Genomic DNA, 14,539 nt, shown 5'->3' on the forward strand with positions numbered 1-14,539 from the left:
AAAATTAATGACATATTTTGTTTGCATAACTAAAAGTTTAGTGAAACCCAAAAACATTTTATTAACATTGAAGGAAAATAACAAAGATAATGTCATTGTATACAATGTGATGTATGTCTGTCAAAGATAAGAAAATGGACAAAAATTGATATGCAATAGTTAATGATGTTGATTGAGCTTGACAAGTATATTTAGTAGAATAGGTTTGATGGGACCTCGAGAGTTGTGATAGATGAATTTTGTTCACACCCTAATACTTTGAAACTACTAAATGAATTTAAGAGTGTTTTATTGATGGATAGTTCATACAAAACTAATAAATTGTCTTCACTTAAAGAGTGTTGGTGTGACATTCACGAGGTTGAATTTTCTCTATGATATTTGAGTTGTATGAGATGTGAATGAGAAAATAACTTTATTTTAACATTTGAAAGACTTAGAGGGTTATTTATGAGAGTGGATGTCATTCCCCAAGTTTTGGTTACTGAAAAGGATATTAGCTTAATAAATGCAACTACCATTATTTTTCCTATATTTTGCAACCTTTTATGTAAATTTCACATAAAGAAAAAATGTTAAAGTAAAATGTAAAGTGTTAGTGCATAATGAGTAAGTGACAAAGTTGTCCATATAACAAGAATTGGATTTCATTTTGAATTGTTTTGGAAAGGTCAACATTAATGATAAAGTAATAATTAAAGTAAGCTTAAGAAATTTCATATTCAAATATGACATCAATGTGTGCATCCACTCCTAGTTAAGACTAAGTATTATTTGGAATGCATTCATTACTAGCTAAGACAACATTTTTATGCAAACATTGTTACCTAAGACTAAGTATTGTTTTGAGCATAATCACTCCTAGTTAAGATTGATTATTATTTAGAATATGTCCAATCTTGGCTAAACAACTTATGTATTATTTAGAACACATACATTCCTCATTAAAATAACATCTTCCAAAGAAAGTTATCTAAAAGATCACATGTTCATTCACTAAAAAAAGGATGACATCCTAAAACAAATAAAATCAAGTTCACTCTTCTAGATAAAGAAATTATACAAATAATATTCTATCAAAGTTCACAAGCAAGTGCATAAGGATTTCTTATTGCTTATAGATCACAAGATTCGTTGTTTTTAATGTAAGAGAAAAATTTCTTCTTCATGTTACGAATTCATGGGTGGAGATACATTAACTGATGTGAAAAATAAGTAAGCACACAAAAAGGGAGGGTTGAGTTTGTGTTTTAATTTTATTTTTTTTTGCAATTTTCGTAGATGTCATCTAATGCTACTCGTTTAGACGATAGTTTTATGCTTGGCAGATGATTTGTTAAAAACCTTTCAAAAGTTGGGTTCAAAAACTTCTCTTTCTTTAGTTAGTGTAAGTGCAAAAACATGCAATATAAACAAGATAAAGGGGAAAGAAATTACTTAATATGTTTTTACACTAGTTCTTCAAATAACATAAATTACTTGATAAGTGTCATAATTTGGTAATATTTCATACAAAAAAATTGACACTTATGGACTTTAATTGATAAAATAATTATAATTCAACCTCTAATTTAGAAATTTTAGCCTTTTTACATATTTTTGGATTATGAGATGAATAAGAATGATTTATTCCCAATTTGTGTTATTTTCAGGAATTTAAGGAGATGAAACATATAAATATATTATGAATAAAGATGTCACTTAGCCCAAGCCCAATTAGGTTAAATAGAAGGCATGAGGCATAACAGTGAACATCATTGGGATCATTGGGAGGAACCATTGGAAGGAAACCCTAAAGGAGGCAGTCATCAAAGAGAAACACTCTAGATCTTCTTTTCTTGTTGTCAATACTTACAATAGCCACCATGAGTGGCTAATTCTTTTTTTTTTTGGATTGTGAGTAATATGTTTGAACTATTATGTATTGAGGTGTTATTTATCTATAATATTTCAATTCTTTATTGATGATTGGTATTATCATTCTATTCTCAAAGCTTCAATTATTCGTGAGCACCATTCCCTTATTGACATCAGCACATCTAGCCAAGTTGGAAGATTATTTGTCAGGCATCCTAAGATCTTTTAGCCATTGACACACATGTTTTATGTGCTAAGTTGCAAGTGTGTAATTTGCTTTCGGCTTTGAACATCTTTCCATGAGGATGTGACTTTAGTTCCAATTCTTTTCGCCTACAATACAAACTTAAGTCCATTTGTGTTTTCTCATTGTCCTTTATCTTCCCAAGCACATTCATGACATTGTTAAAGATGTTATCGAAGATTTTTTTTTTCAATATGCATAACATCAAGATTATGTCTTAATATATTGTCTTTCCAATATGCACCACTTTCAGTTAGTTTAGGATTAGTCTTCACTCTATTCCAAACTTGTGTGGGTGTAAACTTAGGTGGCGGAGGATCCATGTCAACTTTCCCCTTCTTGAACGTGTTCTTGTTCCTCCTAAATGCATGATCATTTGTTAAAAATCTATGATGCGAGTCAAACCAAGAATCCCCCCCCCGGAAGATGTAATATAATGCCTTTGAATACTTCATGCAATATGGGCATGCTAATTTACCATGTTTACCATGAATTCCCCAGTCAGACAACATACCATAAGTAGGAAAATCATTAATCATCCATATTAATGTTGCCCACAACATGAAGTTTTGTTTTCTTTAAATATCGTATGTTGGGACACCACTCCGTAATTTCTTCAAGTTGTTTATCAAGAGCTCTAAAAATACATTAATGCCAACCTTTGGATTGAATGGCCCTCGTAAGAGACAACTTGATACAAACCATCTCAACAGATAGATGACTAAAGACACAATAGACACTTCACGATTAAGTCAGTCATCTCAACATCCAAGACAAGGCCTCACCAAATGTCAGAAGGACCTCAACAGAAAAGACCTGAACATAGGCCAGAGCATCAGATGTTCCTTCTTATCTTTTTAAAAGACAAGTATATGTAAATAAATTGGGCTCACTTTGGGGGTCCAAATAGAAGAATAAGTTAGAGTAGGGTGTGCTTAGTAATTTAAGTAAATTGAGCTTGTGCCGGTTGACCGGGATCGTCTTTGCGCGTGACTTGTCCTTGCGAGCTGGGGCACCTTCGTCCTGCTCCGTATGTGAGTACCTAAAAGAAGTGAACAAAGGGGCTCCCTCGCGGCCGTTTGCACTCCGACGATCAAGTCAACTAGCGAGAAACACCAAAGTGACTGAAAACGGTATGATAATCTCAATGACTGAAACTGTGTGGCTAAAACTGTGTTGCCCCAATTGCCTTGTGCTCCCTGCGGGGTGCTACGAAGACAACTAGGGTTTGTGCTCTGTGTGACTTATGAGAATTAGGTTAAAACTCGTGTAACTGTAAAAACGTACCTTACTAGGGCTCTTAGTGCCCTTTATATAGGTGGAGACTAGGGTTTACCTTTGCGCTGCTGCTCTTATCTAGGGTTCCTTGGAGAAGGTCCTTGCGCCGCTATTCCTAGGATCTGAGCGTATCTGGCACATGGACTTCCCTTATCTAGAGTGCCATGAATAACCTTGTGGCCGCTTGGGTTCTAACTTGAGCGTCGTATCTCTCGCGCCATCATACTTCGTGGGTGCCCTAATTAATCACGTGTCATGCATGCAGCCTTCCCTGGAAATCTTTAATGAGCACGTGGGCATTGCCACGTGCCCCTTTGACTTGATCGTTTATTCCGTGCGGAGGGTCCCACAGCTCCGCCACCCAACTTAGGGTTATTCCATCGTGTGGGCCCTCTTCTCTACGTAATGCTTCTGTCACGCGGGTTGACTCTTCGGGCGATGTCTTACTTGGGCGACGTCTTGCTTAGGCGATGTCCTTCTATGTGTTGACTTTGATTTTGACTTTTGGTCGATCACCCCGTTATCAAAGAATGGAAGGGGTGTGTTTTGAGCCTAGAAGTTTATATTATTCTACAGAGCCTGAAGTATACATTCCCTACTTTGATGGAAACAAAAATGTTGAAGAATATTTAGAATGGGAGATGAAGCTTGATCAAACTTTTACAAAATACAAAGTGAATGAACATACTGAATTTTTCATGGCTACCCTATGTTTTCAAGAATATTCTAGGTCATGGTGGAAATAAAGGCAACTTGATGTTAAAATTGGTACAAAATCAAAAGTAGAGTATTGGAGTGATTTAAAGGCGTGTATGAGAAGAAAATTTGTTCCCCCTTCACATGATAGAAAAAAGGAAGCTTAGAGAAGAAATGAAAGAGCTTGTTAAAATAGGAAGAAAATTTGTAGATGGAGAAAAATAATATGTTAGAAGAGAAAAAGAGTTGAAAGAAAAATTGCAAACTCTTGTTAGAAAGAAAGAAGAGAAAGTGAGGAGAAAGAAAGGAAAGATAGAAAGGAGAAAGAAAAACAAAGAGAAAGAGCAATGATAGAAAAGGAACGTACAAAAAAGTCTTTTTCTGAAGATGAACCAGATATTGATAACATTTTTCATTCTATTACAAAACCTTGTGAGGATGTGCTTAAAGAAAAATATGTGTCTGGAGCTTAACCAGATATAGAAATAAACTATTCCAGCACAGAAAAGGCATATGCAGGTTTGATTGAAAAGGAAGAAGAAGAGGAAACCAACAAAGAAGAAGAGTGTTTTATGACACCTCTGCAAGCATAGCTGAGAAAGAATCCTTAAAGGAGGATTGCTATACTTTGAACTCTTCTTTTCAATTATATAATGCTCATCTTTTTCACAAAAATAACATTTTGTGATGTTGTTGCCTAGCCTAGGCAATAAACAACACAAAGTGAACAAAAATATTTTTGAAAAAGGTCTTATGTTTTACTTTCAAAAAATTTATAAAAGGCCTTATTTTTGTTCTATTTTCTTTTCTTTTAATAAAGAAAATTATCTCATATTTTTTTGATTTCTATTGTAGAATGACATTTGATCCAAGAGGAAAATAACAAATAAACAGAGGCTACTGTCTTTGAGCATCATTCAGATCTAGGGACAAATCCTTCTTAAGATGGAGGGAATGATGAAAACCCATCCAGTCTTAAAACATTTGGCTAAGAAGATCGGAAGCAGAAAAAGGATCTCAGAAGACTCTCATATCAGGGAAAATTAATTGTTGTCTGCTCTTCCATTTTTTAATCTCATTTTATAAACATTATACAAAGTAGTATAGGCTTTATTTTTGGTTTGTATTTTGGCCATGTATTGGGCCAATTAGAGTAGGGTGTAAATAGAAAAAGAAAGTGTCTAGCTAGAGTTACAATTGGGTCTCCTTAGACCCAATGCAACTCTAGACCATATTATGAGTTTTTAGGGTTAAAGCTTGCACCTTGGCTGCCTATAACACTATAAATACAAGTGTTAACTCCCTTGTAAATCAGATTGAAATTGATAAAGAAAGACTGCCCAAGTTTCTAACTCATTTGTCTACCAATTCTCACTCTCAAGTTTATTCCAACCTATGACGGAAACATGGCTAAGGTGGTCTGAATCAAATTATTTATGTTTTAGGTCCCAAAGAACATAAAAACACATAAAAATCCTAAAGAGACCTTCAATTAGAACACATGTTCTAAGTATAAAATTAAATCTTTCAAAACCACTTAAATTGATCAATGACCATAAACTCTCCACATAAACAACATAAATAATTATGTTGATCAATTATAAAATAATTTTTTTCATACCTAGGCAATGTGAAATAAGTTTGAATTCATACCTTAGCTTTCCAAATAAGTACAGAACTTGCAATATGGAAACATGATAATCTCAAAAAAGAGGCCAATGTGTGGTGCTTTGTTTAAAAGTGATGCCCGTGAACACTAATTAGGTAGCTTGGTATGCTAGTCCCCACTTATTCACCCACACATTGCCCTTAGATTCTCTGCAAAGGCTGCATCATGCATCAACACCAACTCCTTCAATTACTATTCTATGTTCATTGTTTTCTCTTTTTTCTTAGCATAAATTAACAATGAGACAAACCATCTATCAAGGCCAAACACAAAAGACAACAAAAACGTAGATGTCCTCCATATAATGAATGACCAAGGATTGGTCTTGTTTGATTACTAAAACATATATTTTAAAGGAGTTGGATAACATTAGTTGGTTGCATAAATGGTTGTTAACATTCATATACAATTTGTAAAGATCTACTGATAAATGAAGAGATATTCATACTCAAATAATAATCATGAAAAAATAAAAATCTATTTACTTAATTTTTAACTTTTTATGTTATAAAGATAAACTCTATTAAACTAAAATATTTCATACTAAAGTTTATCAAATTAAATGATCTTTTTTAGTTGGTTGTTTGTGTAACTTGACAAGATCTTATTAATTAACTCTCAAGTTTTTTCCCCTTAAATATCAATTTCTTAAGTAATTAAAAATCAAACTTGGATTAACACTACCTATCAAATAAGTAATGAGTTAAACTCTACTCTTAAATACTCAACTCAATAGGTAATTAATCTATAACAAAAATAAACAAACATTTCTAAGTGAGTTTTTATATTTAAGTTTAAAATTATAATTTTCTAACCATAAAACATTAAAAAAGTATAAAATCAATAACAAAGATAAAAAAGTATATTCAAATAATTAAAACTAATAAGTCAGAATCTTGTCATTTAAGAATATAAATGTAAGAAAACTACTAACATGACGTAGGAGATGTAAATGTACTTTAGGAAGTAAAACTGACCAATTGTATAAAAAATTGGAAGGTAATATCATAAATTTCTTGTGCTTGCTTTCTGGAAACAATAGAAGAGTGAGGAACACGTAACAAAAATGGCAATAAGTTCAAAAAAAATCTGTTTTGGTAAAAAAAATAATCCTTTTGGCTCTCACCTTTTCCCACCATATTTTCCTCCCATATGCAAATGGTAATAAGGACAAAAAAAACTGTTTTGGTAAAGAAAAAATCTTTTTGTCTCTAACTATTGCCACTCTCTGAAAATTGGCTCACAGTCTCCACACCCACTCACTTTGCACCAGTTGCATCATGGACACACCCTTCTTCCCCGAATCCTCACTACTCTGTCATTTCCCTCTCAACTTCCCACACCCACCACCTTCCATCACCTACTTTTTTTTTTCTTTCCACTATTCGGCAATATAAAGATAAGTAGCGATAGAGAAAAGGGGATGAGAGAGCGAAAAAGGTTATGAAAAGAAAAGAAAGAGAAAACAGTGCAGGAAGCCACCACTTATGGTTTGTGATCCGGTCGGTCATCGGTAGTCGATGACGTCAGCAGCAGATAACCACGTGGACCACTCGCAGGGTGACACGTGGATCAGGTGGCAGAGAAATCAGGGAGGAGATCACCCGGTATGGTGATCGGTGGTCAGTAACCGAGTGGCCACCGACAGATCAGTTCCAAGATAAACACCCGGGGAGAACGCGAGAAGCAATAGAGCACCGATCAGTCATCGGGGTTTCGTGTTACACGCAGTTAAACTGGGACTGAGATTCCCAGCGAGAGCGTTACGCATGGACCTCGCATGATCATACCTCAGAGAAAGAAGAGCTCCTCGCTGGTATAATCGTGCACGAGAGTGGCCTGAGGGAGTTAGTAAACCAGTCAGTGATTGGTGACTCTCTCAACCCATTACGTGCATGGCATCGTGAAGGGGAAATCGTGTATGCAGAGAGCAATGCTTGGTGAGTGTGCCTAGTCTAGCCACACCTGGCGTTCTCCTGGGAATTAGCGATTCACCCAGATGGAAGAAACGCGCTAAGTTACTCCGCAAGGGAATAACTTAGGCGCACAAAGAGATGCGCTAGAGCCCTTCAGGTAGTGGCACGTGTACGGTTAGATGTGAGTTGCATGCCTCCACGTGTCACTGTCTGAGAGGGGCGCGGCCCAGATAAAGGTGCACTCCGCGTCGTGAAAGGTACACACAGAACACACAGACACCCACGTCTTTACTGATTGTGGTACGTTTTCGCACAAAAGCATAACAGAATTCTGACACACGCAGAGAATCGCGTAACAGAATTCTGTTAGGCACAGACACAGAAAGAGAATAAAAAGAGAGAAACAGAGAGGGATAGACACATTACTTTTTGTTGGTGATTCTGTGACCTAACTTGAGCGTCGGAGTGCAAACGGCCACTAGAGGCGCCGTCTGTGTGTTTTGCAGGTTGCGTTTGAAGTTCCCGGAGAAGGTTCTAAGAGCATTCTTGCAGATAGCACAGTTGCATAGGCGGGGTAAGGAGGCGACAAGGCAATTCCTCCACGTTAGAGTTGGCAGCAGGATCATTTGGCGCCCACCGTGGGGCACGTTTGAATCGTGGTCCCAACCACACCAAAGTTTCTGGAGTTTCTCAAAGTCTTTGCTGAGTTTTTGCTGAGAAAATGAGGAGAACAAGACAAACATCACCTGAGCCATCTGTTGAGGAAGGAGCTGTGACAATGGCGCAGGTCCTGGAGATGATGCGTACGCTGCAGGACAATGTCGCAGCGTCGAGAGCTGAACAAGAAAAGATGCAGGTGGAGTTGGCTGCATCGCAGAGTAGGAATGATGAGCTGAATTGCGTTAATGAGGAGCTGAGAAGGACATTACAGACGTAGAAGGAACGGGTAGTTGGAGAAGGGATGCCGATGCCACCATCGCCTCCGAGAGCGTTCCCTATGTCGTTCTCCCCTGAAATCATGCAAACCATGGTACTTCCCAACCTAGTGGGAGTGAAGGCGTCGTTCACAGGGGTAGAAGATCCAGAAGCGCATCTGACGGCGTTCCACACTCAGATGATGCTGTCTGGGGGCTCAGATGCCGTGTATTGCAAGATGTTCATGAGCACTCTGAGTGGAATCGCCATGGAATGGTTCGTGAGTCTGCCAGAGGGTCATATCACGTCCTTCCATCAGTTTTCGAAGCTTTTCACTGAGTAGTACATCGTTAACAGAGCACCTTCAGTGGTGTCGTACGATCTGTTCGATGTACGCCATTATCAAGGTGAGTCGATGAAAGACTACCTCAATCGCGTCGAAGCACAAGTGGTTAGATTGCCCAGCAAGGACGAGGATATGCTGGTGCATGCGTTTAAGAAGGGAGTGCTGCCTAGTCCTTTCAGTGAGTCGCTCATCAGAAGCCATCCCAGTACCTTCGCGGAGATCCGGCGACACGCGGTGGCGCACATAGTGGCAGAGACAGAGGTTTCTGAGAAAAGAGGAAGTGTTGCACCGCTGAAGCCGCGTGGAGGACAGGGGAAGCAACAACAGCACACGAGGGTGCATGAGGCAAAGGAGGGAAAGAAGGTGCAGGGGAAACCTCGTCCTTATGCACCCAAGAAGGACCAGGGCAGGGGGCGCGCAAGGGAGAACAATGCACCCCCAAGATACGATTTCATGGTAGGGTTGGCGGATCTGATCGCCCTTCCTGCCATAGCCGCGAGACTCCGAGTACCAGAGAAGACAGACAAGGTACTAGGGAGGAAAAAGAACGAGTGGTGTGAGTTTCACCAAGCCTTTGGTCACACACTTCACTCCTGTTTGGCGTTGGGGCACCAGCTGGCGGAGTTGGTAAAGTCTGGATTCCTAGCAGATTACCTGCGGGAGGCACAGGGTGATCGCGCATCGGGGTCCCAGGTAGGAGAACAGCAACATGAAATCCCTGTGCACGAGGAGGTGCAGACGATTGCGGGGGGCTTCTCCGGTGGGGGATGCACCGCATCACAAAGAAGAAGGTATGCTCGATCGGTAATGGCCGTAGACTCGGTGGACGAGGGCCATTTCCCCGAGGTAGATATCACTTTCAAGAAAGCTGATCTACGGGACGTTGTACCGCACGACAACGATCCTGTGGTCATCTCCCTCATCACAGCAGGAAGGCGAGTGCACAGAGTGCTCGTAGACCAAGGGAGCTCGGCAGACGTCATGTTCTGGCCGACGTTCAACAAGTTGCAGCTGTCCCCCGATCAACTAAGGCCGTATACCGGATGTCTTTACGGCTTTGCAGGGGATCAGGTAGAGGTGCGGGGGTACATTGAGCTGAGGACGACGTTCACCGATGGAACAACAGCCCGCACCGAAAAGATAAGGTACTTGGTGGTGAACGCCCCTTCTGCGTACAACATCTTGCTGGGAAGGCCAACACTCAATAGGCTGGGTGCAGTGCCATCGACGAGGCACATGAAGCTGAAGCTGCCGTCGATGAAGGGGACCGTAATAACCATCAAGTCAGATCAGGCTGAGGCTTGGCGCTGTTATGTGAACAGCCTCAGGCAGAAAAGGAGCATATGCCATGTCACCTCAACACCACCACCAGGTGTGCTCGAAGAACGATCGGTAGTTAGGGGAACGCCTGACGATCAGGAGATGGAGGCTGCTACGCTGGGGGGCTCCCAGGTAGCTCAGGTGGAAGCAGAGGAGGAGGGCATGATCACTCCTCGCGAGTCAGGGATCGCGAGGGCGGTCATCGCCAGCGAGAGAAGACCCCACCCAGCTGAAGGGTGGGTAGAAGTAGATATAAGGGGGAAAAGTTCAAGTTGGGAGGATCGCTCGGCGAAGAAGAACGAGGGCTGATCGTCGGGGTGATCGAAAAGCACATGGGCGCGTTCGCATGGTCAGCATCCGACATGCCAGGAATCGACCTTGACTTCCTTTGCCATCGCCTGTCGATGGATCCTAAAGTCCGACCGGTGCGTCAGAGGCGAAGGAAATTCAACGAAGAGAAGAGGAAAGTGATCCACGACGAAGCGCAAAAGCTCCTTGCCGCAGGGCACATCAGGGAGATCCAGTACCCAGAGTGGCTAGCGAACGTGGTACTGGTTCGGAAGCCAAACGGCAAGTGGAGGATGTGCGTGGACTTCACTGACCTCAACAAGGCATGCCCCAAAGATTCCTACCCTCTACCCAGTATAGACGCTCTGGTGGATAGCGCATCAGGGGGAAAGCTCCTCAGTTTCTTGGATGCATTCTCAGGATACAACCAGATCAGGATGCACCCCAGGGATGAATGCAAGACAGCATTCATGACTGAACGGTCTTGCTACTGCTACAAGGTAATGCCGTTCGGGCTGAAGAATGCGGGGGCTACCTATTAGCGACTTATGGATAGGGTGCTCTCGCCCATGCTTGGAAGAAACGTGCATGCATATGTAGATGACATGGTGGTCACATCCCGAGAGAAGGAGCATCATGTGGCCGACCTGGAGGAACTATTCACCACCATCGCCAGGTACAGGTTGAAGCTCAACCCTGAGAAATGTATTTTCGGCGTGGAGGCAGGGAAGTTCTTGGGATTCCTCCTGACAGAGCGTGGAATCCAAGCTAATCCAGAGAAGTGCGCAGCAATCGTGGCAATGAGAAGTCCAACGACGGTGAAGGAGGTGCAACAACTCACCGGTCTGCTGGCAGCATTATCCCGGTTTATGTCCGCTGGAGGGGAGAAAGGTCATCCGTATTTCCAGTGTCTTAAGTGCAACAGCAGATTCCTTTGGACACAGGAGTGCGAGGAGGCCTTCATCAAATTGAAGGAGTACCTGGCAAGCCCACCGGTCTTGCGTAAACCACAAGTGGGCACCCCTCTTCGTCTATACTTCGCTGTGACGGAGAGAGCAGTCAGTTCAGTCCTGGTGCAAGAGCAAGATCAGGTCCAGAGGCTTGTGTACTTTGTGAGTAAGGTACTGCAAGGCCCTGAAACAAGGTACCAAGTCCTCAAGAAGGCTGCCCTGACGGTAGTATTTTCAGCAAGAAAACTCCGACATTATTTCCACAGCTTCACAGTAGTGGTAATAACAGATCTGCCCATCCAAAAAGTGTTAAAGAAACCAGACGTAGCGGGAAGGATGGTCAAGTGGGCGGTGGATTTGTCAGAGTTCGATATTCCGTACGAGCCCCGAGGACCGATAAAGGGGCAGGTGTTCGCCGATTTTGTGGTCGAGCTGTCGTCGGTCGCTACACCTTCAGAAGGGTTAGACATCCGATGGGTATTATCAGTGGATGACTCTTCCAATCAGCAGGGAAGCGGCACTGGGGTCATTCTGGAAGGCCCGAACGGAGTGCTGATCGAGCAGTTCCTCCGCTTTGCCTTCAAGGCTAGCAACAATCAGGTGGAGTATGAAGCACTGATCGCAGGAATGTTGCTAGCAAGAGAAATGGGAGCAAGAAGTCTGGTTGCTAAGAGTGACTCTATGCTAGTCACCGGGCAAGTTACAGGGGAGTTCCAGGCGAAAGATCCCCAGATGACAGCTTACCTGGAGTACGTACAGCTCCTGAAGACGTCCTTCACCGAGTTTGAACTAGTTCATGTGCCGAGAGAGCAAAATGCCAGAGCAGACCTGCTTGCCAAGCTGGCCAACTCAGGCAAGGGGGGAAAACAGAGGACCGTCATTCAGGAGACCTTGAAGGTACCGCGAGCGTTCGTGTCAGACAACCAGGTACTTCAAGTGTACAAATCGATGGAGCGTCTGGCGATCGGTCATCGTTCACTGACTCAAGAGACGTTGAAAGCGCCGAGGGTTAGAGCGTGACCGGCAAAGACCGATGAGGCGATGGAAGTCTGCGCTGCTAGGGAGCCCGACACGTGGATAACACCATACCAGTTGTATTTAGAAGATGGTGTACTCCCACTGAACCCGACAGAGGCAAAAAGAATAAAGCGGAGCTCGAGTAAGTTTACTTTGATTGATGGAAACCTGTTTAGATTTGGGTTTTCTCATCCTGTGCAGATCTGCGTGTATGGCGAGCAATGCACTAGGCTTATGTCGGAGCTACACGAGGGGGTGTGCGGAAGTCATGTAGGTGGTCGCGCTTTGGCAAGTAGGATCCTCCGCGCGGGTTACTACTAGCCAACGCTGAAGGAAGACTGCGTGAGGTATGCCCAACGTTGTAAACAGTGTCAACTTCACGCAGATTGGCATAAGGCACCTCCCGAAGAGTTGAAGTCCATCCATAGCCCGTGGCCATTTCACACATGGGGAATCGACATCCTGGGACCTTTTCCCCTGGCGATAAGGTAGATGAAGTTCCTCATCGTGGCCATCGAGTATTTCACCAAGTGGGTGGAGGCAGAACCAGTCGCGCACATCACCGCACAGAAAGTCGAGCACTTTGTCTGGAAGAACATCGTCTGTCGTTTCGGAGTACCCAAGAGGCTGGTCTCCGACAATGGCACCCAGTTCACAAGTCATCAACTAAGGAAGATGTGCGAGGAGTTAAAGATACAACAGGTTTTCGCCTTGGTGGAACACCCACAAACCAATGGGCAGGTGGAGTCAGCCAACCGAGTACTGCTCAGGGGGCTGAAGCGAAGACTAGAGAAAGCTAAAGGAAAATGGGCAGAGGAGGTCCCCAGAATCGTATGGTCCTACCATACCACTCCACAGTCCAGCACCCATGAGACACCCTTTAGCCTTGTCTATGGGACAGATGCCATGATTCCCGTGGAAATACAGGAGAGCTCCCCCAGGTTTTTGAATTTCATTGCCGAAGAATCCAACGAAGAGCGAAAGGTGAATCTCGACCTACTGGACGAAGTGCGAGAAGAAGCCAGAGTTAGTGTTGAAGCCATCAAGAGAAGAGTAGAACGAAGGCACAACTCCAAGGTGAGGCTCAGGCGCTTCCAGGAAGGTGATCTGGTGATGAGAAAGGCGCATCAGAATGAAATGGAAAACAAGTTGTCTCCCAAGTGGACAGGTCCATACAGAGTGGTCGAGGCATTAGAGAATGGAGTTTATCGGCTGGAAACTCTGGAGGGAGGAGCAATCCCCAGAATGTGGAATGCCACTCACTTGAATTTTTATTTCAGTTAAGTTGTAAAGTAGTTGCGTTCTCGCGCTAAAGACACACTCAATGTATATCCTAGAAACAGTTGAACAGATAAGGGGGCACTCTTTTCCCTAAGGAGGGTTTTTAACGAGGCCACCCAATGAAAAGATTATCAGCATATCAAGTGTGCGAGAGTTTTCAAGTTAAAATCCCCCTCGCCCCAGGCGCGAGTGCAGGTGATCGGTTAGGCCTTATTCGCCCTAGGCGCGAATATGGGCGCTGATCTAAGTCCTCCTCACCCCAGGTGTGAGTGCAGGCGACTAGGGCTCGAAAAGCCAGGGGTGCTAGTAAGACCAAGAGAGGGAAAGGAAGGATTTTGACAAACGTCCTTACCCACTTGGCATATACCAATATTGGCCCAGTAAAGCCCTTAGTTTAAACCCTTCTCACCCCAGGAGTGAGGAAGGGAAAGAACGACCCGATCCACTCAAGGTTGATGACCTTGGGGAAGATAAGAGGGGCTATCGAGAAACACCCTTCTTCCCCCGAAAACAAGGCATTACCGCTGACGATCGATGTCAAAGTCCTCTATGCACTTAGCGTTAGAGCGACAAAGAAGCAAGGTGAAGACCGAAGAACGATGACTGATGAGTTGTCGGTGGATATGCTAGTGCGTAGCGCCTTGTCGGAGGAAGCTTTTTCAAACAAGTTCTTACACAACAAGCCGAAGCAGCCAGACTATGCTCAGTCGGTCATCTAGTACGAAGCTATGCATAAGAACCGTTAAAGACAAAGCTAAGGGA

This window comes from Phaseolus vulgaris, chromosome 8 (assembly GCF_051622355.1).
Source record: "Phaseolus vulgaris cultivar YP4 chromosome 8, ASM5162235v1, whole genome shotgun sequence".
Taxonomy (NCBI): domain Eukaryota; kingdom Viridiplantae; phylum Streptophyta; class Magnoliopsida; order Fabales; family Fabaceae; genus Phaseolus; species Phaseolus vulgaris.